Source organism: Archocentrus centrarchus, chromosome 1 (assembly GCF_007364275.1).
Source record: "Archocentrus centrarchus isolate MPI-CPG fArcCen1 chromosome 1, fArcCen1, whole genome shotgun sequence".
In the NCBI taxonomy this organism is placed as follows: domain Eukaryota; kingdom Metazoa; phylum Chordata; class Actinopteri; order Cichliformes; family Cichlidae; genus Archocentrus; species Archocentrus centrarchus.
The window spans coordinates 20,008,013-20,031,337 of NC_044346.1; the positions used below are offsets into that span (position 1 = coordinate 20,008,013).

The following is a 23,325-nucleotide window of genomic DNA, read 5'->3' on the forward strand; positions in this document are numbered from 1 at the left end:
ACTTCTACTTCATGTAGTCTTGTAGTGCAAGACTACATGTCACTCTCAGCAAATTTGATTATGGCTGCAATGTACGCTTATGACAAAAACAAAAAATAAAAACAAACAAGCAAAAACCCTAAACACCTTAAATGGTGTGTTGGGCTCTTTATCTGTGTTTTATTTTTGTATTTTAGGTCCTGAGAAAAACACATTTTCTTTTTGGGTCTAGTACTGAAAACATTTGTTTTGTTACATTTTAACAAACAAACTAGGAACATTTAATATGTGGTGCATTCATCATCTCTACAGCTCGCTACATTTTAACATCTCTTTAGTTTTTTTGCTTCTAGTGTTTTTCTTTCTCTGTTTCAGGAGCTCAGAGTGCCTTCCTCTGTTCCTTCTATCGTGTGAAGTGCTAACATGACTCCATCTCTTATCAGCCTTATCTTGCCAGACTGATGACAAAAGGAGGACAATATTCGCTCTGGGAGTTCTGCTAGATGATAAAATGACGCTTTGTAACACAGTGAGGTAGACACTTTGTACAGTGAAGCAATGGTGTCACAAAAAAAAACAACACCGTTTATCAAAAAAAAGAAAAATTCATTCTTCCTGCTTTTGACCACTTCCTAGATATTCCTAACTTCCTCAGTGTGGACTGTGTCAGAAGTGAAGTGAAACTCAGATTCTTTGTTGTAAAAAATTGTCAAGTGGAGCACATTTACAACAGAGCGTATTAGGTGACAAAAAGCTTGCAGCTCTTCAACATCTTCAACATGCAATCCTGCATGCATACAAGTAACAAGTGAGAAAGACAGAGAGAGAGAGAGAGAGAGAGAGAGAGAGAGAGAGAGAGAGAGGAGGCGGCCTGAGGCTGAAATAGGTAGATAATTAACCAAGGTGAACACAAATCACAGCCTTTTATTCACAGAGAGCATAAAAATTTACAGATGATGTCTCATCCAGTAAAGACAAAGAGTTGAGAAAGTTATGACCACTTAGGTGTGGCTCCCGTCTTTAGATTTGAGCCTCTTTGTTGGAGCATAACAGGAACAGCTAGTTGTTTGGTTAAAAATAATCTACCTTGACAGAGTTCACCTGGTCAAAGGTTATGAACTCGGAGCAGCGCAGGATGGAAGAACCGGCCAGCAAGCAAGTGAAGGAAGTTCAAGAGCAAGAATTTGCTTCGTTAACAGAGGCAGGTGTTTGGGTTATTGCTGTGAGATTGCTCGTTCCATTACGTTTATGATTGATAAAAGCACCTGATTCTCTGCATATTAACAGCATGTTACTGGGGACTGAATTGCTTTATTAGCAGGCAGAGAGGCTTTTACAGACTTCCTTTGGATCATATCATAAACACAGATTGGCTGGCAAATTCCATTTTTTCCCCTCAAAAGAGAAAGTGGGGCGTGGCATTATGAACGTGTAGTTCGCTACTAAAAAAAAAAAAATCATATTTTTTATGATGTTAAACCAACACTGACACTAAGAAGAATATACAGATTTAGTTCAGAGGTTTGTAGGCCAAAAAGGTCTCTCTAGTACCCAGTTCACTGCAGATTATGAAGCTAAGAAACTCTAAGTGTGTGCAACATGAACAATGAATCCCTCAGTTCGCTGTTGGATCCTGAGTGACAGCGATCCAGAGCACTGATGAAATAGGCCTAAAGAAGCCGCCATCTTTAGCCGTACGCACACATGTGGACACGTGTAGGAAATTGATTCACCTCCCAGCAGATCCTAACAACAGTGTCGCAAGGCAACAGAATAGAATCAATGAAGCACCAACGTTTAAATAAGCCTCAGTCCTGCTGTTGTAACACAAACACCAACCAGATAACAGCAGATGGGGTCCCGAATAACTCAAATACTATTTTAGCCATCCTTCAGAGAAAGACAGTTGCATGGAGATGCTAAAACAATAATCTACATACAGTCTCAAGTCACAAAAGGTTGCCATTCAAGGACAGAGAGCCCCTATCCAACCAAAGAAAGCTGGACGTACAGGGAAGTGAGAGTAAATCAGAGTAGAAATCTTGAGAAAGATCGTAGCAGAGGGATGGTGGTGGAAAAGAGAAGAGGAAGCAGAAGCAGAGAGCAGTCAGAGAGGAGGATATCTACCCTGTTGCTTCACAGCGCTGCGCTGCTTGGCCGCCTGCTTTGGGAGTGTTAGTCCACCTCCATGAGAGACAGGTACAGCAGGGCACTGAGCACAAAGTCCAGCCTCCTCTACACACACACACACACGCAAACACACATACACACACACACACACACACATTGAGCCAAAGCTGCAAGCATGATTGCTGACGAGGGTGGAGCTAAAACAGGTACTCAAGTGCGTGTGTGTGTTTGTACAAGTGGCTGAATCTCAGCTTTATTTTTACTGTTATTTTTTTTTTTGGAAGAAAAAATACTACATAAAAACACAGGACAGTTTATTCCATGACCAGATTTTCCATGTAAAAATGACAAGATTATTTGTTCAAGATTAAACCATTGATGATTATTAATCTATGAACTGTCAGTGTTCACCAGCCAAAAGAAGCATGCAGCTAACTGAGATTACAACTAAGGCCTCAGTCGCGCAAGTTTAGAGACCAGTTTGCAACCTCCTGGCAACCACTGGTCTCTAGGGAAGAATATAATGTCCGTCTGGTTGGCATGTGGTTTCTAGCAGTCTTTAAATGAAATTGGTCACAAAGAGGTGCACAGTGCTGCTCCAAAATCTCCCTGTGATTCACACAGTTTGTGTGAAAGACATCGACTTGTCTGCAAACAGTCGCCAGCTGTGGCGAAAGTGTGAAACTGTGACGCAAACGGGAAACAGAGACTGTTTGCCTTCACAGAAATGTTGCACGTATTAAAACGTGCTGCCTGTAGCGGTAAGGTGCAATGTTCTCCATTTCTGGCTGGTGTTACACATTTTCAATTTTCACTACCGCTCTGTGAGTACTTGGCAGGTGTTTACCAGTCAGGGAATACACACTTTTTGCTAGTGATCTGTGGTTGCTCGGGTCAGGGTTACCGACCTGCATGACCGAGGTCCTAGCTCACTAGCATGAACCTCTCATCACAGGCAGATGGATGTTTTCTTTTGTGTAGTGATACAGATAGTGAGTTTAGTTCAATAGAAAGAAAATAGTTCCTACATTTATCCAAGTAGGATTTTAAATGCCGGAGTTAGGGAGTATTTTTACACTGATCTAATGCAGTTTTTACTTGAGAAATAAATCTGAATACTTCTTCATATATGAATAACAGCTGTAGAAAAAAACCCCAAAAACAAAAATGAAACTTAACTTTGTTCCCTAACATGAGAAAGCAGGTGATGCAGAGAGGAGCACGATGGGAAATGGAGTTTTAATGGGTTTTAAGGGTTTTCTGCTTAGGTTTGCAGAAATGGGAAAAGTTTCCGGAAATGTTCAAGCTGGGATTTGAATACTTCCTCATGTTTGTGCTGCAGTGAGGCGACATTTGGAAATTCTGACTGGCAGTTACCACTGGAGTGATTTATGTCATGTCAGCGCAAGTCTGCTACTGTATATAAGTGTGCATGGGTGCATGCATTTGGGCTTTTAGTGTTTTTGTTTGGTTTTTTTTTTCTTTTTGTACATAACAATGGTGAATATGTTCCTAGCACAGCTTAACTTAAGCAAACAGCACACACCTACCTGGGCAGTCAAAAGAGCAGATCGAGATATGAGAGAGAGAGAGAGAGAGAGAGAGAGAGAGAGAGAGAGAGAGAAAACAGACAAACGAGAGAACGTCACACACTTTGAGAGTTTTTGTCCGAAAAAAACTGAGGGAGTGAGGGGAGACATAAGAGTCACAGTCTGGTGAGAAGCACACCGAGTTTTAGCTGCTATTGAAACCAACCTCACTCTTTAACGACTGAGTAAACAGGCACAAAGCAAAGAATGATGAAAGACAAAGACGAAAGCATAAATGAAGGACAGTGAGATACAAATGGGCTGTTCTACCTATTAATTTGTTTTCCAATCACACTGACTAGCTCAATACAAATTGCAGCAAAAACATGTGTCTGTAAAGATACATAGGAGGAGCACTGAGGCTGATGGTAAATTAAAACCAGGGCTTCTTCTGAGGTGGTTGGTCTAAATTAAATCATTAACGGCGGCTCATTAGTGGGAGCCAATCAGAGCTCAGGCACGCCTCAGAGAGTTTGGGTGTTCTGGTGACTGCACAGTTAATCGTTCAGGAGGTCGAGTCAACAGTTAATCGTTTAACTCCACAGGAAGAACAGAGAGGGTCAAAAAACGCTGACCGTCCCCTTTTACCCCACTTAATCACTGGACACGCTCACTAAATCATTGCGCAGGCACTGTTCACGCCACATACTCGTTCATGTGTGACTGCATCTTGTGGAGTGCAGAACATGAAATAAGGCTGTAATCCTGCATATTTTATAACTGTCAAAAAGCCAAAGTCACGGGTAGAACCATCACATTTGCTCTGAAAAGAAAATCTTTTCAAATCTGGATACTGCAACTTTGACCAACAGAAAACCAACTACAACGCTCATGTTGATTGTAATAAATTCTGATGTGTGAAGAACAATAACTGTTGGATTTTCATGGGACCTGTTGAGAGTATATATTATCTTTAGTGCCAGTTGGGTAAAACATGCATTCACGGTGACTGATTTTTGATCTCTTTTAATGTAACACTGCATACCTGACACTGACATTGTGTTTAAGCAAAGCAATTACTTAGAACTAAATCAATCGTAAGTAATCAGTGGAAAGAGCAGATAGAGCTGTCTTAGACTTTGTAGGATATTTCTGATAAGCTGGCTCCCTATTAAGGCCAGGGACACACACACACACACACACACACACACAGAATCTGCTACATAGGCAAAACAATGAATAAGCTGGAATAAAATCGGCCATAAAACAGCCCTGGTAATCAGTATCTTGACTTGAGAAGCTGACTGATTATTACATGCACCATCTATATAAGTAAATGAGTAGCGTGTCACAAGACCAGAGGTCCTGCTGTTTATTTCTGCAGAGTGATATGACCTGTAGGAGTGCACCACACTGTTCAGGCCACACTGTTTTCCTGGAAGAGCTTTCTTCCAGTCAGGCACAGAAACTGTTGTAGGAATGTTTATAAAAAAAAAAAAAAAAAAAAAAAAGCTTCCTGGTGTGATTTTCATCACCTCAAACTGTTTCATAGTTTCAGGTAGCACTCACTTCTCAACTCTCTCACAGATTTCCCCAGTCACATTATTTTTAACCTTGAAAAGACCAAGCAGGATGATATATTTTGATTAGAACTGCATCAAATATGAAGGAGACATTGTGCTGTCTCTTCCCGACGTACGGTGTACTAACAAAGTCACATCACAGGGAAACAACAAACTTGACAAAAGAGAAGTGAACACTGCGGCTGACCTCTCAAGACACATGTCCTCATGTTCACGCAGCTCAACTGTCAGCATGCTGACGCCACCATGATTGGGGGGGGGAATCACAGTGCTGGCTGAGAAGAAATAATCTGCATTATCTCAAAGTGTTTTGATTGCATTAGCTAAACTCCTGAGAGGCTTCGCTTCCGTCCCTGCTTCTGCCCTCTCATGCCTCCTTCTCTTTGCTTTTTCTTCCTCTCATCCATGTACCTGTCACCCTCATTCCTCTGGTTCACCCAAGCTCAAAGACAAGCAGCAGGGAGGGGGAGGAAGGAACGAGGATGGAGAGAGAGAGAAAGTGAGAGAGAGAGAGAGAGAGAGAGCATGAGGCAAGGAGACGCACATAGAAGGGGAAGAAATGAGGAAAAAGGGTAGAGAGTCTGTGTGGGGGTCTGAAGAGGAAAAGACCAGATGGAGAGGAGCGAGGGGGGTTAATGAAGGGGGGGGGGGGCAAATGTTCAGGCCTCCCTCAGAGCTAGAAAGCCCTTCAAAGTGAAACTGGCCTGAAAAATTTCAGGTCAGACGGCGTGCGTAAGTGACCACCTCCAGCCCAGAGTCATTCCACTACAGAGAAAAGATTCCAACTCATTTGTTTCCCCTCCACCCCACCCCCACCTTTAGGACCTTCACATTTGTCTCAAATGTCACTCAAAACACTACAATTTGACTCTAGTGTGAGAATCTGAGGCAAAAGAGTAAAGACCCATGAACCAATTACAAGCAGAAGAGCTTATTATAAAGAATCACAATATGCAGATATCATACTGTGGTATCCCCCCCCCCCCCCCATAGCTAGAGTCATTACCAGTCAGAAGAGCTGCTTTAGCGCTCGCTGAAAGGGGCTTTGCCTCCTCAGACAAACACATTCCTCCAGCTAATCAGCTAGCCTGCTCAAGGCCATAGCAGACATTGTTTCAAACAATTACTACTGATGCTGGTGGTGTCACACTCGTGGCTCCTTCAAAGTGTGCGTCAGGTTTAACAAGGAGATTTGGTGATGTTTGACACTGAGCAACAAAAGATCCCAGTGTTTGGTCATCATCTTATTTTGGGGGGTTTCTTTAGCATTTTTTCATATTCACACTCCATTCACAAACTTACAAAAGAGCTAACCTTCTCACACACACACACACACACACACACACTTGGGTCCACCCTGTCGACAAACACACTGAGTGACAACAGCACGCTTACACACAACTGAAACAGAAGAAGAAGAAGAAGAAGAAACAGCCTTTATTGTCCCACAGAGGGGAAATTTGGGTGTAACAGCAGCCGCAGTTATTATAAATATAAATAAAGATATAATAATTTACACTATTAAGAAAAGAATATATATAAAATCAACAAACAATATTAACCTAAATATTAACAGCAGCTATGTCATTACAAACATTTTGTTGATTTAGCTTTTCCATCAAAAGGGAACCCATTCATTAATAAAACTACTCTTATTGTTATTTCTTGTAGCATTTTTAGTACCACCATGTCTCTCTCTCTCTCTCTCACACACACACACACACACACACACACACACAAAAACAAACAGCTCACCTCACTAGGGTAAAAGTCCACACATTATATGATGAAGAACCCGGAAGCCTATGGGTAATAATACCAGCTTCTCTGTGTAGCCACTGAAGCATTTTTATCCCCCACCCTAAACACACACACACACACACACACACACACACACACACATACAGTGCCATGCCGCTCTACTGGTTCCACTGGTGTCACTGTAGGGATACCTTGATCTTCACTCCAATCTCTGATTGTTTAAGTGCCTTTGTTGTCTTTTTTCCAGTCAGTTTGGGAGTGAAAATGTGGAGAAACAGGCACATCTGGTAAAATGTTCAGACAAAAGCTGATGAATTTCTACCTAAATCCAAGAGCTGTCCCATTGGGAAAGTCTCCATCAGAACATTTAAAGAAGTTTCTAACATCTATCAGGAGCACTCTGGCAAAAGTTTCTAGAGAGTATTGAGGTCATCTTTCATAAAGATACATGTCAGTTTAGCATCATTATTTCTGCACACAAAGAGACTCAAGAAAATAATATTTTAAGCACAGAAATCACGAGAAAGACAGAAAAAACCTTCTGGGTCGCTTTTAAGACGTTACCTGTATCCCAGACTCAGATTTCGCTGATCAAGCTGAGGAGATGCAGTCTGCTTTGGGTAGTACCTTTTCACACCTGCTAAAACTCTCTCCCTCTGTCCATTCACACTCCTTTGGTGTTGGCAGGCTGCAGCAGTTAAGACAGTCTCCTTGAGTGCCTGAGTCTGTGTGTTTGAGTGCCTAGGTAAGCAAAGGTGGTTTAGTGTTTACTCATTCTCAATGGCCAGAGGAGAGAGGTGGGGCCACTTAGGGCAGGTAAACCCCCCCCCCCACCACCACCACCACCTTTTTCTCTCTCCTTCAGTCTCCCTCTCTCTTACTCAGCAGATAAGGAATCAGAGAAAAGGGAATGTAAGGGATAAAAGGGCAAAGGGTGTGACGAACAGTGGTGAGTGACATCAGAGAATAGTCACAAGCTTGGGTGGGAACAATACACTCATGATTACATTAAATGAAGAAAGCCATAAAAACCTGAGAGAGAGCAGAATAATGATCAAGGAATAATTACTGGAATTTGCAGGGAAATTTTCCAAATGCCTTTTTTGTCTAAGAGGACAACAAACTTTCCATCACACGGTCCCAAAACAAAGCAGCCAGTTAATGTTTATTTTAACCACAAACCTTCATGAAACAGATAAACACACCCCAGCGCTTGCACAGAAACACTTTTCTTCTTTCTAGTGGGGCAGAAAAACCATCACACTAATTACATCAACCCATTCCAAAAACCACAGACATGCTAATACGTAAAAATCAGGTGTGGTTTAAACACCAGTTTTGTTTTTGTTTTTTATAAATTAATCACCCAAAGTAAATAGTTGTTTTGTTTTTAAATTAGCATTATAAATTAAATGCTAGCACTGTGCAACTAAACATTTGGACAAGCTACATTTCAAGTTATGCCACTTAGGAAGCTAAGCTAAGTGGAGCTAATTTAAGCTAAGTTAAGCAAAATGAGCTGAGCTGAGTGAGTTGATTTGTCCAGCTTAGCTTGGATAACTCAACCAAGCTAAGTTTATTCACTGTCTTTATTCAGTCCTAACTATTAGGGGCAGTTAGCAGCCGTCATACAGCGCCAGTCTCACAGCGGTTTGTGAAATAGTCAGTGTGTGTGCCAGTGAGCACGAGTTTGTAAGTAATATTTTGTGTAAGTAATAGCTAGTACGTTAGGTCTGTAACCAAAGATTTAGTTTTTGTAATTGTGCCTCTGTGTACACCACAGTGGATTTAAATCCGTCAAGATGTGATTGACATGCAGACTATCAGAGATTTAACAGTGTTCACTTTTTATATAGCTTCAGATATATTTTAAACATCTGTACAGATTATTCACATAGCTTGTATGACACTGTAAATCAGAAGAGACTACTTTAAGGCCTGAGGCATTTTCAGTTGTATTCAATGACACACTTCTATGTCAGCATATTTCCTTGATTTATATCCAGGTTCAATCAGCTTAGTGTGTCTGTTTTTGGCACAGTGTGTGCACAATGACATTTTTCTGACCACTCCCGACAAGTATCATGACTGAGTTTCACCTGACTCTTTTGTTCATGCCGAATTAAATATGAACTGAAAGTCACTTTGGTGGCGACAAAGTGAATGGAAATGAGTGCGAAGTGGTTACATTCCAGTCATATTCACCAGAAACACAGAGAAGGGAGGAGAGAATAAGGAGAACACCACACTGACAATGTACATAACTTTGAATGTAAAGAGAACGACGACTATAATCTTATCAGATGGGATACTGTTACTGCAGGGGAGGTTTGTGTGTGTGTGTGTGTGTGTGTGTGTGTGTGTGTGTGTGTGTGTGTGTGTGTGTGTGTGTGTGTGTGTGTGTTATTGCCATTGTACAAGTGACACATTAACCAATGTCTCTGTTAATGAAGGACAGACAATCACTGGTTCTTTTTGGCAGCACACACTCTTCTACACACCAGCCAATTCAAAGTTAAAATAGGGAAACCTATTCTCTCTCCAGCGGGGTGTAAAAAGGTTTCAAGGCCATACAGAGCCATAAACATATTTTAAAGGTGGGAGAGAGCATCATTTAAACACCAAGATGACTTTATGGCTAGCACACTGCATCTCAAACATCAAGTCGAGCCATGGTTAAGTTACTTGTGCAGACTGGTAAGACAGCATCTCTGAAGGGTCTTCATGAGCTCGGATTAGCGGTTCATGACCCAGCTGATAAATTACTGAAAAGAAAAAAAGTATTTGTCTTAAGTAAAAAATTAAAACAGCAAAAAAAAAAAAAAAATGAAAGAAAAAACCCAACTGTGATTATTAAAGTTGTGTATTTTTCCAAGTGAATGAAATTCAAAAGAAGCAGAAAATCACAGACTAAAGTGAAGATAGCACTCAGATCAGTGTTAATATGGGACCGGCCCTGCAGGCCTGACATGACCCATTAGAAGGTGTACACAAACACCAGAAACAGAAACAGTGATGTTAAAGTCTGTAGAAAAGCCTGATGTTTTGTTTCTGACCAAAGTGAGAGCAGCACATACCGAGAATACTCTCTTATATATATATCACTTCCCCGAAAGACCAGCATCAGCTGACATCACTGAGCTGGAAGCTCATTGTGTAACTGTGCACCGGCATACTGACAAAGAGAATTTCAGCAGTAAGAGTTTTATAAGCAGCATGTTTTATGTACATCTGACTTTTCTCAGTTGAAGGTTAAACAGCCTGTGTGTTCCGTAATGTTACACCTTAAAAATAAATTCAGTGTTACTGTTAACTTAGCATAGGCAGGACAATGCCAGCCCTCATAAGCCGATGGCTCAGCTGATACCTGTGTACACATCCGACTGGGAAATCTCATATAGGACTTAAGCTGCTTTAGCCTCCATACAGTCACTGCACATATACAAGCCACTTTGCAACCCACCCAGCTCCTCCTTTCATACTGTATCTGATTGAATCAGTGCTGCGTCTGTCATCATTGACACCTACTCTAGAGCATTTGAAATTCAGTTGTAAAGTCAAACATCATCAGCTGGTTTGTAACACAAACGTTTGCAGAAGCACTGAGCGAAATGAAAAGCGGAGACAAAGGGATGAGGTCAGCTGGAATGGAGTTGAGTTGGTGTTCAGGTTCTGTATTGTCTGTAAACTTCAGTCACTTTACTACTGTTAATGGAAACATAAACATTACAGAAATGTCCTGACACGTGTGTCACCCCTGCAGGACAAACAGCCAAGGGGGAGCCTCAGCACAACAAAGTGTCCATTTCTCATGAAAATATTTCCACCAGGCAGCAGATCACCCCATCATCACAGTCAGCAGCTTGAGCATCTGCTTTCTATAGTTGAGTAGGCCTTTAAAAAATAAAAAAATAAAAAAGAGAGAGAGAGACTCTGAGGTTTCAGTGTGACTTTAACCACATTTATCTGCCAGTTTGTATAAGTCAGCTCTAATCTAATAACTCTAGAATATAAGATCTTTAGTAATAGTAGTACTCCGTCATACACAGTAGACAAGATGTTATCTTTTGTCTCTCAGAAATCACACGACAATCCCCACGTCAAGTCTAAAACTAAAAATGAAACTAATCGCATTTATACAAAAATACACACAAAAAAGCAAAAATGTGACAGCTCTGCTCAAATTCTTCTGCTTTGTCACACGCATTTTTACAAAGTGATCTATTTTAGGGTCAGTATCGAACTAAACTATTTTGTCAGTCATGCCTTTTGTAGGACACAAGTGTCCTTGTGAAATGTGCCAAATCAAAACTGAATGACAACAGTTTCACTTCAGCCAGCCTTCTCATCATCATCCCAACAGAGGGAGCAAACAGCACAGGGTGTAACACACTTACATACATGTGAATACACAAAACTAGAGAGACCGAGAGTGTGTGTGTGTGTGTGTGTGTGTGTGTGTGTGTGTGTGTGTGTGTGTGTGTGTGTGTGTGTGTGTGTGTGTGTGTGTGTGTGTGTGTGTGGACAGCAGGAATAAACCTGTCCAGTGTAAGTGTCGTTCTGCATAGTAAGACTACACTGAAACTAACAGGAAAAGTCTGCTTCTGCTCTGCTCTAACACTTCCTCATTCAAAGGGTCACCTCGCATCCTGTAACTGTTGTCAGCCAATCCCAGTGTACCACTTATCATTAACAAAAATGACTCAGCACAAAAAGAGAGCCTTTATGCCCTCCTACCACACAATCACACACACACACAGGACCTGACATTAAAGTCCTGCTTTTTTTCCATTGTGATGAAAGAAGTTTTCCCTTTTGCCTAGAATTTGTCAGCTGACACTATGGTCATGTGGCTTGTCACTAACCAGTGAGAGAGCAGGAGCAGCAGTGTGTGTGTGTGTGTGTGTAGGTGCTACAATCACATCCAAGGTCAAGGAGACAAGGAAGGAAGGGGAAAGACTTACGAGTAAAAGACCTGAAGGAGCTCAAAAACATGCGGACACCACAGAAATAAAGAAACAGTCATCCTTATGACTGTTAACCACACTGCAGCCACCTATTATCTAGCCAATAACCAGCAACCGCTGTAACGTCAACATGGATGACTGTCCTCTACCAACACGGGAAACAAAACTAACAATCATGTGACAGAGCATAAGCAGAAAAGAAAGCAGTCCAGAGGAGATGGGACAAGATTAAATCTACACTTATTAAGTAACTGCTTCATGTAAATTCACACAGTGCTGTGCAAAAGTCTCAAACCACCCCTCATTTCTTTATATTTTGCTTCCATAGAGCCAGACAGATGTGCAATTTTTAAAGTGGCCTTGAGCAATAGTTCTTCAGGCTTTCTGAAGGTCTTTCACAGTTTTCTTTGGACATTGGCTGCTTTTTCAGTCCACTCCTTGTGCCTGACCATTTTCAGAGGAATGTTTTTTGATTTGTTTATTAACCCACTTAAACCGACTTATGAATAATTCAAGCATTAAAAAAGGCATCTGACTCAAGGGATGCACTAGTGTTGTCTACACATAACAGACAACAGCAAAAAAAAAATTCAAATTGTATCTTTAGGCTCTAAAAAAAATTACAAGAAAGCTTACCTTAGAGAGTTCGGGCTGCACTGAAGAATAAAGGTGGTCATACTAAATACTGACTTTCAAACTTATTAGAACTATAAAATCACTGTTTTGCTGTGTATACTGTATTTCCATGTATCTTTGCATGTTTTGATAAATCACTGCACCTATTTCCCAATTTTCTAGCAAAATACAAAGAAATGAGGGGGAGCTCAAGACTTTTGCACAGTACTGTACATCCATTTAAATTAAACCACAGTACATTTGACATACAGCACGTACTGTAAACACTAGTTGATATTAACTGATAAAACAATAATAAAATAAAACTTGTAAGCAAGCTCTACCTTGCTAAAAAGTACAGGAAGGACAAGCAGTCAGTTCATGTGTTCATGAGGGACACTGAGCACACAGCCATTCAATGTCAAGGATGTCAACACACCTTCCGCTTGGAACTGTTTTTCAAATATGACACTGGCTGTTCAAACAACAGTTCAGCGTCAAAAATGTTTGCCACGGTAATTGCTAGCAGTCACCAGTTAACTGTGTGAATACTTGCATTAACAGGGGTGGTAATTTTTCATATATTTACTGTAGTATAATTTGGGTGATTAACAATCACAGCCTCTGATTGGTTCGCTGGTCTTTGTAAACAGAGCGTCACCTTCAATCAATCAATTTCCATATACATACCATATGTGTTGTGTTTTACCCTACAAGCAACATAACTTAAGCAGCCAGAAAATAAGGAAATTCCTTATTTCCTGGAAAGACTGAACAGTTTGGAGCTAGCACGCCTAAAACATGAACACCCACACAAACACACACAATCAGTAAAGTGAGAAGGGAAAGTAGGCAGATAAGAGCTGAATGAAAAGGGGGTGGAATTCATCGCTGGTCTCAACAGCTAACACACAATAGCTATTCTTCTAAACAGTGTCATGCACACTGTACAGAAACAGAGGTTTAATGATGAGAAAAAATAGGAAGATATCACCCTGAGAAACTAAAGCAGTGTGAATTCCACCTGTTCACCTGCTCCTGTGCCCAAACCCCCCCACACAACAAAGAGGAGGGGAAACATAAGAGAGGGGGGAAGATCAGAGAGAGAGAGAGAGAGAGAGAGAAAAAAAGCCCAACTGTCCACATATAAAGTGTGTGTGCTTGTGTATGTATGTGTGTGCGCTTTAGTGTGGATACTTTGTGTTAGTTTTGTGAATGGGTTCAGATTCAACCCACAGAACATTCCATTCTGGCACAGTGGTGTGTGTGTGTGTGTGTGTGTGTGTGTGTGTGTGTGTGTGTGTGTGTGTGTGTGTGTGTGTGTGTGTGTGTGTGTGTGTGTGTGTGTGTGTGGGGATTGTGTGTCTGTATTAGTGGAAAAAATCTCTACTTGACATAGTTTAGGGTTACGTTAGATTTAAGGTTCAGAAAGTAGTGGTTAAGTTAGCTGTCCAGAGAATGTATGTAAATGACTTCAATGTCCTCTAAAGGGATAGAAATTCAGCTCTGTGTGTTTGTGTTTGGCCTTATCGGGAAATCCAGTGTACTGCTGTGTGTAGTTTCTTTCCCTGCAACTGACTCACTTACATACAAACGCACCCCTTCAACACCATCCACATTTACTCATCCTCCCTGCCAGAATCAAACCACCCCCTACACACACATACACACACCTTGTCTCTTGGCCTGCTGTCCAGACAACTAGCCCTTTGTGTGTAGCAACAGGTATGCAGAGAAGAGTCTGTTTGAGAACATGCAACAAGAAACTCGGTGGGTGTGTGTGAACAAGCTGAAGGATACCTTCACATTTTTTTCCAAGTGTGTTTCATAATGATGTGCATATGCTTGTGCCTGTAGCACGAGCATATGCACATTATTTTTGTTTTGTAATCTCTGGAAATGTTTCTCCTGTTCACACTGGCTATGAAGAGAACCTCTCCGAAAGCAACTGCAGTTTAAGCATCTGATTGAAAACAGGTTACGCCACTACCTGTATTGACAATATAGCAACCAAAGCAATATCCATATACGAACCTGTCCTGTAACATGTCTCCATCCTCACTCATTTAACCTGAAAGGGCGCAAGAGCTGGATTAGGAAACAAGCAGTGAAATGAAGCATGATAACAGCATTAGTGTACAAGCAGGTTAGGGAACAGAAGAGGGGAGGAGGGAGGCGAGCCGGATAGGAGGAGAGGATGGAGGGTTCAGCGGTGTCACCGCACTGGGGGGTGGAGGGGTTACACATGGGTCAAAGGTTGAACAGCGCAAGGCAGGAGGAGTGAGGGAAAACGGGGGGAAGAGGAGTGTTGATCCAGCCTTCGCAGTGAGTGGAAGTCACCTGTTTACACACATTCGACAGTCCCGCCACGTTCTCAGAAGGCAGGCAGTTGCACAATGCCTCATCTCAAAGGCGCAGTCTAATTACAAAAAAAAAAAAAAAGACTTTTTCACACTTAAATGTTGCGAAATTAGTCTACACAGACAGTTAATCCAAGTTTTGAAATAACTGTCATGGCTGGCAGTATTCATGTGGTCAGAGAATGAAATCTTTAATGCTTTTCAGTGTATTTTACACTGTATATTATCAACTAAATCTGGGGAGGTGGACCCATAAGGGGGACTTAATTGTAAGAGACAAAGTGGAGGTGGCTGGGGTAGATACTGGCTGTAGAGTTTGGACAATCTGATACCACAATTTACATCTCAACTCCTCCATGTAGGTTGGTTTTGGGGGGGGGTTATAGTTTTCTTTAAATGTTAATAAAATCATTGCAGATATTTTCAATCATAAAAAGTCTACTAATGCTTTAGTTGACTTGAGAATAAATTAACTGCCAGTGAATAGTGAACATGTAAACTCATGAACTCTTTGAGGTCTAGCCCTGTATTTTGGAAAAAGACAAAATAGACATTTCTAGGTAGCTGCACATCAGGTTATGGCAAAGGTTATGGTGTACAGTTTCAGATGGGTGTGCAGTTACAGCGTACCTACAGAGTAGATTAAACACATAATTCCACTGTAAGACCTCAAAGGTTTCAACTTCCGATAATCTGGATTTAAAGCTTTTCAGACAGCATGGCGTTTCTTGTGTAGTGGCATGCAAAAATGGCACGTAAAAACAGCTTCTCGTTTTTACTGAAAGACAACGAACCGAAAGCTCTGTTCTTTGGGTGGAACTACAGCACAAGTGAATTTGGTCAAAACCCTCATGTTTGCTTTGTTAGCTTGTGAATCCCTTGGTCATCAATAAACAAGGCTGGAAAGGGTTTGAGCTTGATGGTGAAGGTCAGAGGACACCCTGTAGAGTTGGCAGTTTGGTGGTGACGTGCTTTGTCGCTTGTACAGTTAGCTGGCAGACTTTGTGGTGTGTCTGCCGATGCACAAAGAATTGTCCTGCTCTCTGTGCATACTTAGCAAATAAATGCACACAGAGAGCTTATTTGTATGTCTTGCACCACTTTATTAAGAAGGAGTTGCCCTGAGCTGACCACACTATGGACCAGAGGTCAGAGAGCCATCAGAGGAAACAAAGTAAAAGAAGAAGACTGAGAACAATACAGGGGCTTGGGTTTTCTTGACCCGGTCATGGGTGTAGCAATCCTTGGATAAAGCTATAGTTACAGGAAGTGGTTGGATGAGGCGTTTACGTAATGGCTTATCTTTCCCAGTAAAAAAAAATCAGTTTAAATCACCCAGTGAACACATTTATGTGGGGTTTCAGTTGTACAAATAGGCCCTTTGGTCATAGGATTTCACTCAATGCCTTGATGTGTAATCTATAACTGTAGTACATTTGTCAGCTTCTCCAAGTTTGTAACATCAGTTCAGTTCATTAAGCAACTGGGCTTTTGCTGACATTATTTATCTTGGCTGCACAAGAACAGCCGTCATGTTAGAGAAGATAAAATGCAGATAAACAACAACATGACTGCATCGTGTTTTGTTTTTTGGCTGGTAGAATGAGGATTTCCTGAACTCCGGATAAGGACGTGTCTGACTAGCTCTGTAAGATCCTAAGCTGGTGATGTTACTGAAAGTACAACTCTGTGTACATCCAAGTGTAACGGTAAAGTGCTACGGAGGTGTCGATTTAATCAGAATCCAGGAGGGCTGGATTACTGACTCTGCTGCTGCTGCTGCTGATCACAGCTAGCACCTGTCTTCTTCTCAGTCCAGATGTTGCTAGTTATGAAAATGAAGTCCCGAGCTCTTGAGCATTAAGATGTTCTTACATCACTGCTCCGGGCTGTAGCACTCTGTGTAGCAAGAGAGGCATTGTTCGGTGTTGTCACTGTCTGCTAATGGCTATGGTTAAGGCCACATTGGGAAGAGATGATGTGGTCATCATCTGCAAAGTTTACTTGCAGGTCATGTTTCTGGGCCTGAATTAGTTAGTATTGCTCTCTACTGCTTCCACTGCACAGATACATATACATCTGGTGGACCTGATAGTTAAGCTCAGTGTCTCTGTACAACCTTTGATGGTCAGCTTCTGGTCTCTTTTGAGGATGATCTTCTGAGGTAGTAAAACTATGCGATGCTTCAGTTCTAGAGCTGGCAGGCCTAGTTGGTTTAGGTTTCAGTTTCCCATGCGAGTCATCTTATCTAATGCATTAAGCGGTTACTTTTACGCCTCCCGAGAACATGACATAACATGAATGCTCGACTTGTAGGTGGATTTTTCCTTAGTTAGTCGATATGTTCAATGTTAGCTAAAAGAACTTCAAGACGGTTACTCTGAAGTCCTTTCCAGCAAAGGTGCGACTACTTTAGCGTTACTAAGGACATGTGCATGATGCGCAACAGTTCTCTCAGATTAAGAGGCAGAAACTAAACAACTGTTATCATTTTTGTGTTAGCATGGACAGGAGGCTGAACAGTCCGGAATGGTTTGATCCCTCATCCCCCTTTTTTGGAGGGATGAGCACAGATGAATGGGTTGTGCATCTGTGACTGAGAAGAGCTTGTATCAGAACATCTTACAGATAATTAAAGGCATATGGCACAGAAATGAGAAGTCAGAGTTGTTACTTCTCTCTCTCAGTGGAAGATGAGGGGCCGGCTTCATTGCTGCAGGCAGAGTTGGTCGGGAACTGTTTTCACCTTCTGAGGGGGGAGTGGGTGCACCCTTTCACCAAGCAAAGGACTTTGGTGGGGGAAGAATTACACAGTAACACTTCCTTCTTGTGTTAACTAACTCCACTCCATAGTGGTTTCCACTTTGCTATGTCCACCTATCAGTCTATGAAAGGCCATCTTTCTTTCACTAAACAGAGTCAGAAGCTCAGCGGTGCCTACTTAGCTAACGAGGGTTCAAAGCTGTAAGAAAAGTACGCTTTGGAGGATGCCTCTGCCCAGAGGCAAAAGCAAAAACAAAGGAAAAAAGGCAGGAGTGAATTAAGAATAAAAGAGGAAGGACAATAAGGGAGCTGGGGTTTTCTTGACCTGGTCAGGGGTTTAGTCCCAGTGATATCAAATCACAGCTAAAGTTACAGGAAGTGATTAGAGGAGGGATCTGACTGTTTACCTGACTTATTTTTCACAGTAAAAGTTTGTTCATTCCAAATTTAGCTTCAGCCTTGTATTTATGAGATTTAATGGTTTTATGCAAAGATTTACGCTCACTTTCACATCTACAGACAATTTACAATCACAGATGAACCTAACAGGCATCTGTTTGGACTGTGGGAGGAAGCCGGACTACCTGGACGCAACTCATTCACCTGCAGGGAGAACATGCAGATTCCACACAGAAAGACTCCAGGTGGATTCAAACCCAGGATGTTCTTCCTGGGAGGCAAGTGCTAACTGCTGCACCACCGTGCTGCTATATCTTAATAGATTTCACTCATATTTTAGTTAATAAATAATTTTATAGTTACCCAAAACAATGATATGTCCTTAAATCTCAATAAGTTGTTTGTTACTCAGAAAATGTCATTTTGTGAACAGGGTAACTGGTCCTTTAATTGTAATGAAGCAATACCCCCGAGTGCTGGTTCCTCCTAATTTATTTCTCATCTTCTCCAACATGTTTCTAACATGTCTTTCCATCATGTTTCTCATTCTTAAGCCTTATTTTCCATCTTTGCGACAAGAGGAAGTGACACAGGCTTCGCAGTATGTGCATGGTGCAGACAAGCACATTAAAAGCATTATAAGTTGTTCCTCTCCCTTTTTCCACCTGCATTTGTTACCCTAATTTTATTTATTTATTTTTACCTGGTTCAACTTCCCTTCAGCTCACTGCTGCTTGGTGTTTGGCCGGATCAGAGGGGAGCTAAAGAGGGAAGGTGGTGGTGGTGGTGGGGGGGTGCTTGATAAAGGGGAAGAATGTGGCCATTGTGCTCTCGTGGTATGTGTGTGTTTGTGACAAACAGAAAGAAAGGGAGAGAGGAGAGCAAGGCTGATCAGATCTTGTTACAGGTGTTTCATAAACACCACAATAGCGCTAACAGGTTTCCTTCGCCCTCTTTAGTCTGCAGCTCTAGATTTCTGCCTCTGTGTTGGTGGATTAGGCTTATGGCTTTGTCACATACACACTACACTGAATCTGTGCTTCCTCATCATGAGCATAAGATGATCATGTGACAGTCATGTGACATGACCACGGTGTGTGTGTGTGTGTGTGTGTGTGTGTGTGTGTGTGCGCGTGCGTGCGTGCGCACGTGTAGATCATGCAGTTTATGCTGTTTCCCTTCCTTATGCTTGAGGTTTGCTGAATAATAAAGTCCCATCAGTGTCACTGCTTTAAAAAAAAAAAAAAGAGATCTTTTATTTCTCTTCCTGCTGCTTTCTGGTTTAAGAAATCTGCCCTCCGTTCCTGAAACTAGAGAGGGGCCAAACACAACACCACTAAGTTCAAACTAGGACAAACATCTAGACATAAATTTTTGTCTTTGATGAGTATCTGTTCCTTTTTTCCAGTTGTGGAATGTGATACAGCGAGTTGAGAGATCAGTAATGAAGCCACAGCTACTGTCCAAGACAGTGACACAGACAAACACAAATGACCAGCTGAATAACAACTTCCATATGTTAACCATTCAGTTGGTGTCTATTTTAGGATTTGGCTTTACATGAGAGAACATAAAGAAGCCATGTGTCATCACTTCTTCAGGTCTGACCTGCACTTCAACACACACAAACATCTTTCAAAACACCTCATTGGTCCAGCTATTTACAGTATTCACAAGGAAGCTGGCTTTCTATACACAAACATTTAGTCTTGTTTCCATCACTTCGGAAGCCAGTAAACTGACTTAAGTTTATTTCTTGGCGATATACATTCATCCTAACCTAGGACTGGCTCTAACCTGAACCAAGGTCACTCAAGTTAACTGAAACTAAGCTTTAAAAAAAAAAAAAAAAAAAAAAAGACTAGAAAGGAAAAGGACATTTTAGTAAACTGAGATAAATAAAATAAAACATAAAAAAAATAAAACAAAAAATACACAATATACAATAGTCTGTAGTTTTGTCAGTTTGATCAAATTTGCTCACACAACAAGCACAAGTTTGGTGCAAATGTTTACCGAGACTGGATGTCTACAAGGCTGTGAGCGACAGTGGTGTGTTTGTATTGTAGGAGCTAATCTGATCTAATGCCTGACAATGACCTCCAATATTATTATTTTTTAAAAAGAAACTAATACTTAAAATAACAAACAAGATGCTGTAAACTTGGTGCGGCGTGGTGGTGCACCATCACCTCTCCTCAGGAAAATTCCTCATTTGAACCCCAGCTGGGGCCTTTCTATGTAGAGTTTGTATGTTCTCCCAGTGCCTGCATAGATCCCCTCTGGGTACACCAGTTTTCCTCCCACATGGATGGGATGTAGAATAAAGTGCTTTGAATCTGATCCAATCACTGTGCCTTAAATTTTCCACCCAAAAAGATGATGGGTCTCCACAATGTAACTGTTTGACGTGGTTAACAGAGGATTTTTTATTTTTACAGGTATGAGTTGGTCCGCCAGCCCATGCTACATCTCCAAAACTGGTTACAAAGAAACAGAACCTTAGTAATAACAGTATAACTTTCACTCACATTGCTGTACAAACAGAATATCAGCATAATTCAGCATTTACTGAAAGTGAACCTTCTTGTAATTGGTGACTATTTCTCAGTCATTTTATTCCCTTTCACTGACATTTCAAAGTCACACCTATTATTGCATTTTGCAAGTTTGCAATAAATAACATTTTAAAGTGACAGCTTTGTAAATTTGAGCAAGTAAGCTGTCAGTGAGACACTTGTTCTTGAAAAGATCAGCTGGATGTAAACTATCATACACACAGGCTCGCACACAACTCTGTTTCATATGCACACTGTGTGCATGCACACGTATACACTCAAGAAACTAAATCTAGTTTGTACAACAACAGGACACCCAAGGCTGACTGGCGCCCTGCTCGACCAGTTTCTGAAACACACACACTCACAAAAGATTAACTAGACAAGACACCCATAGAACACACACATACACACACAGATCCCTACACAAATAAACATCCAGTCCTTGTTCCGTAACCTTGCAGTGAAGGTTACAGCAGTCAGTTGGGTCAATGTGAACACTGGACCAGCTGAAGAAATGTCCTTCCAGATACCCACTGTGTGAGTGTGTGCGTGTGTGTGTGTGTGTGTGTGTCTGTGTGTGTGAGTGCGCTGTTAAACCTCCAGGTGAGAAAACACCATGTCTCTCGGCTACATTTACAGCATAACTGTTAAGATTGAAACGAGAGAGAGAATTTAAAAAAAAAAAAAAAAAGAAGGAAAAGAGGGGGATACATGATGAGTTCCCAGCCAACCTGTAGGATGATGGGACGTGTAGTCACGGCGTCGGCGTCAAAATGCAACGATCCGGCTTGTCACTTTCTCATCTTCCCCTCCCTCCTTCTTTCTTCCTTTATGCAGACAGTCAGGTTCTCTCCGGCTTCTTGTTCGCTGTCAGGGCACTTCCTGTCTTCAATGACAGGTCCCCCAAAGCACAATGAGAAGAGATCTCAGATACTTGTGTGAAACACACTGCACATGCACTGCACACGCACACATAGACAGACACCCACAGAGGAGAGGACAAGTCAGAGTTTCTCTTCTCTTTTTGGTGTTTTTTTGGATTCTGACTCAGATCCTCTCTGTTTGTCCTCTCCTCTGCTCCAGTCACGACAGCGTTCGTAGACGTAACAGCGGGAGACAGGAGAAGGGGGGCAGTGCACAAGGTCTTGCAGTGGAGGAGAGAGCAGGAGGTGACGGAGTTGAAGGAAAGCATTAGAGAGAGAGCAAGAGAGAGGGAGGGAGGGGAGGAAGGGCACTGGTAATTAGTGAGTCTGTACCTGACTCTCACTGACATAAGCTCCACATTCCTCAGAAGCGAGAAGGGGGGAAAGATGAGGGTAGGAGGCGAAAAGAAAAAGTTTGGAGCACACACTAATCATCCCATAAAACACATCAGAGAAGACCCTCTGCATCCCAACACACACACACACACACACACACAAATCTATCTTCCTTACAGCACAGCATAGCTGACATGGAGCTCAAGTCAAGGTTGCATGATGTTGAGCGAAGGTGCTGCCGCTCCTGAAGCCTCGCCGTCTGTCACCTAAACGCTCCACACTCCCTCTTTAGTCTTTTCTTCTGTCTCTTTCCTTTTCTCTACTGTTCTCTCAGTTTGTCTCCTTTTCTGTTTCTCTCTCTCTGTGTATGGTGTACACACCGCCAGCTCCCAAAACTCACCAAACCAGAATGTGACTGCCTATACCCCCAGCACACCTCCTCCCTCCTCCTCCCTCCTATCATTCCGGATAGGAAATGCTATCCTCCTGTGGCCCTGTCCAATCAAAGTGTGTGTGTGTGTGTGTGTGTGTGTGTGTGTGTGTGTGTGTGTGTGTGTGTGTGTGTGTGTGTGTGTGTGTGTGTGTGTGTGTGTGTGTGTGAACAGCCAGACCTGAATCAGAGTAGCCTGAGCAGCATTCCTCTAAAGGAGTTTCCTGCACACCTACCGCATGATCGCTCCCATCCACCGCTTGCTTATTACCGATGATCACACACACACTGACCTTTGCTCATTCACAAATATACATATACACCCCTGAGGTCATGATGACATGCTGTCTTTGCACTACAGTGTTCACCTCTTTGACGTGCGCGCTGAAGATCCCTCTCTAATGACACCTTTCTGTAATAACAACCCACTCAGGTACCCTCTCAAGTTTCTTGTGCTTGAACTGTCAGCATGAGGATGACAAAAGGCAAGACTGACAACTGAAAGGGAAATCTGAACCTTTAAATGTCCAATATAAACAGTTTCTCACTTCTGTTAAGGAGGCTCCTGCTGTAAAGCTGAACTGAAAGTAAAACCGTGAAGATATCCTAAATGGTACTGGCTGAACCGGTGTTTCTTTTTTTTTTTCTCTTTCTTCATGCAGTCCTTCCCTGCCTCCTCACATGGTCTTTATCCTCTTTACTGATCTTTTCTGACAATGTCATACTTGTTTGATCATGTAGCTCAGTTTCAACAACCCAGAGCTCCAGGATGTGCCTCTCATTCAACACTGTGTAAAGTGTATTTCTGTGTCTGTGTGCGTGTGTTTGTCAGCCTACCTGAATTCCTTGGAGAGTTTGGCGTAGGCGGGACCAACCGCTTCCTTCTTCCTGATCTCAGGTGCGTGGTGAGCGCGATGTCTTTGTGACAGGCAGTTGTCATGGAGATGAAGAGAGAGCGAGAGAGCTGTTTTGAACAGTAGTGACCGCGG

At 41.9% G+C, this 23,325-nt stretch overlaps 1 protein-coding gene across 10 annotated transcripts in view; it reads right to left on the reverse strand.

The window, feature by feature from the left end:
- Positions 1–23,325, reverse strand: part of rbm47 (RNA binding motif protein 47) — a 36,096-nt gene extending 12,771 nt beyond the window's left edge. For 3 of the 10 annotated variants that reach the window (XM_030727263.1, XM_030727255.1, XM_030727268.1), the window contains exon 1: positions 21,379–21,752. The gene's annotated coding sequence lies outside the window, so the exon portion shown is untranslated. Of the gene's footprint in view, positions 1–2,106; positions 2,177–7,546; positions 7,724–21,378; positions 21,753–22,083; positions 22,300–22,517; positions 22,533–23,173 lie in introns of those variants that run through there. The other 7 variants (XM_030727228.1, XM_030727222.1, XM_030727234.1 and 4 more) reach the window with 7 other exon arrangements.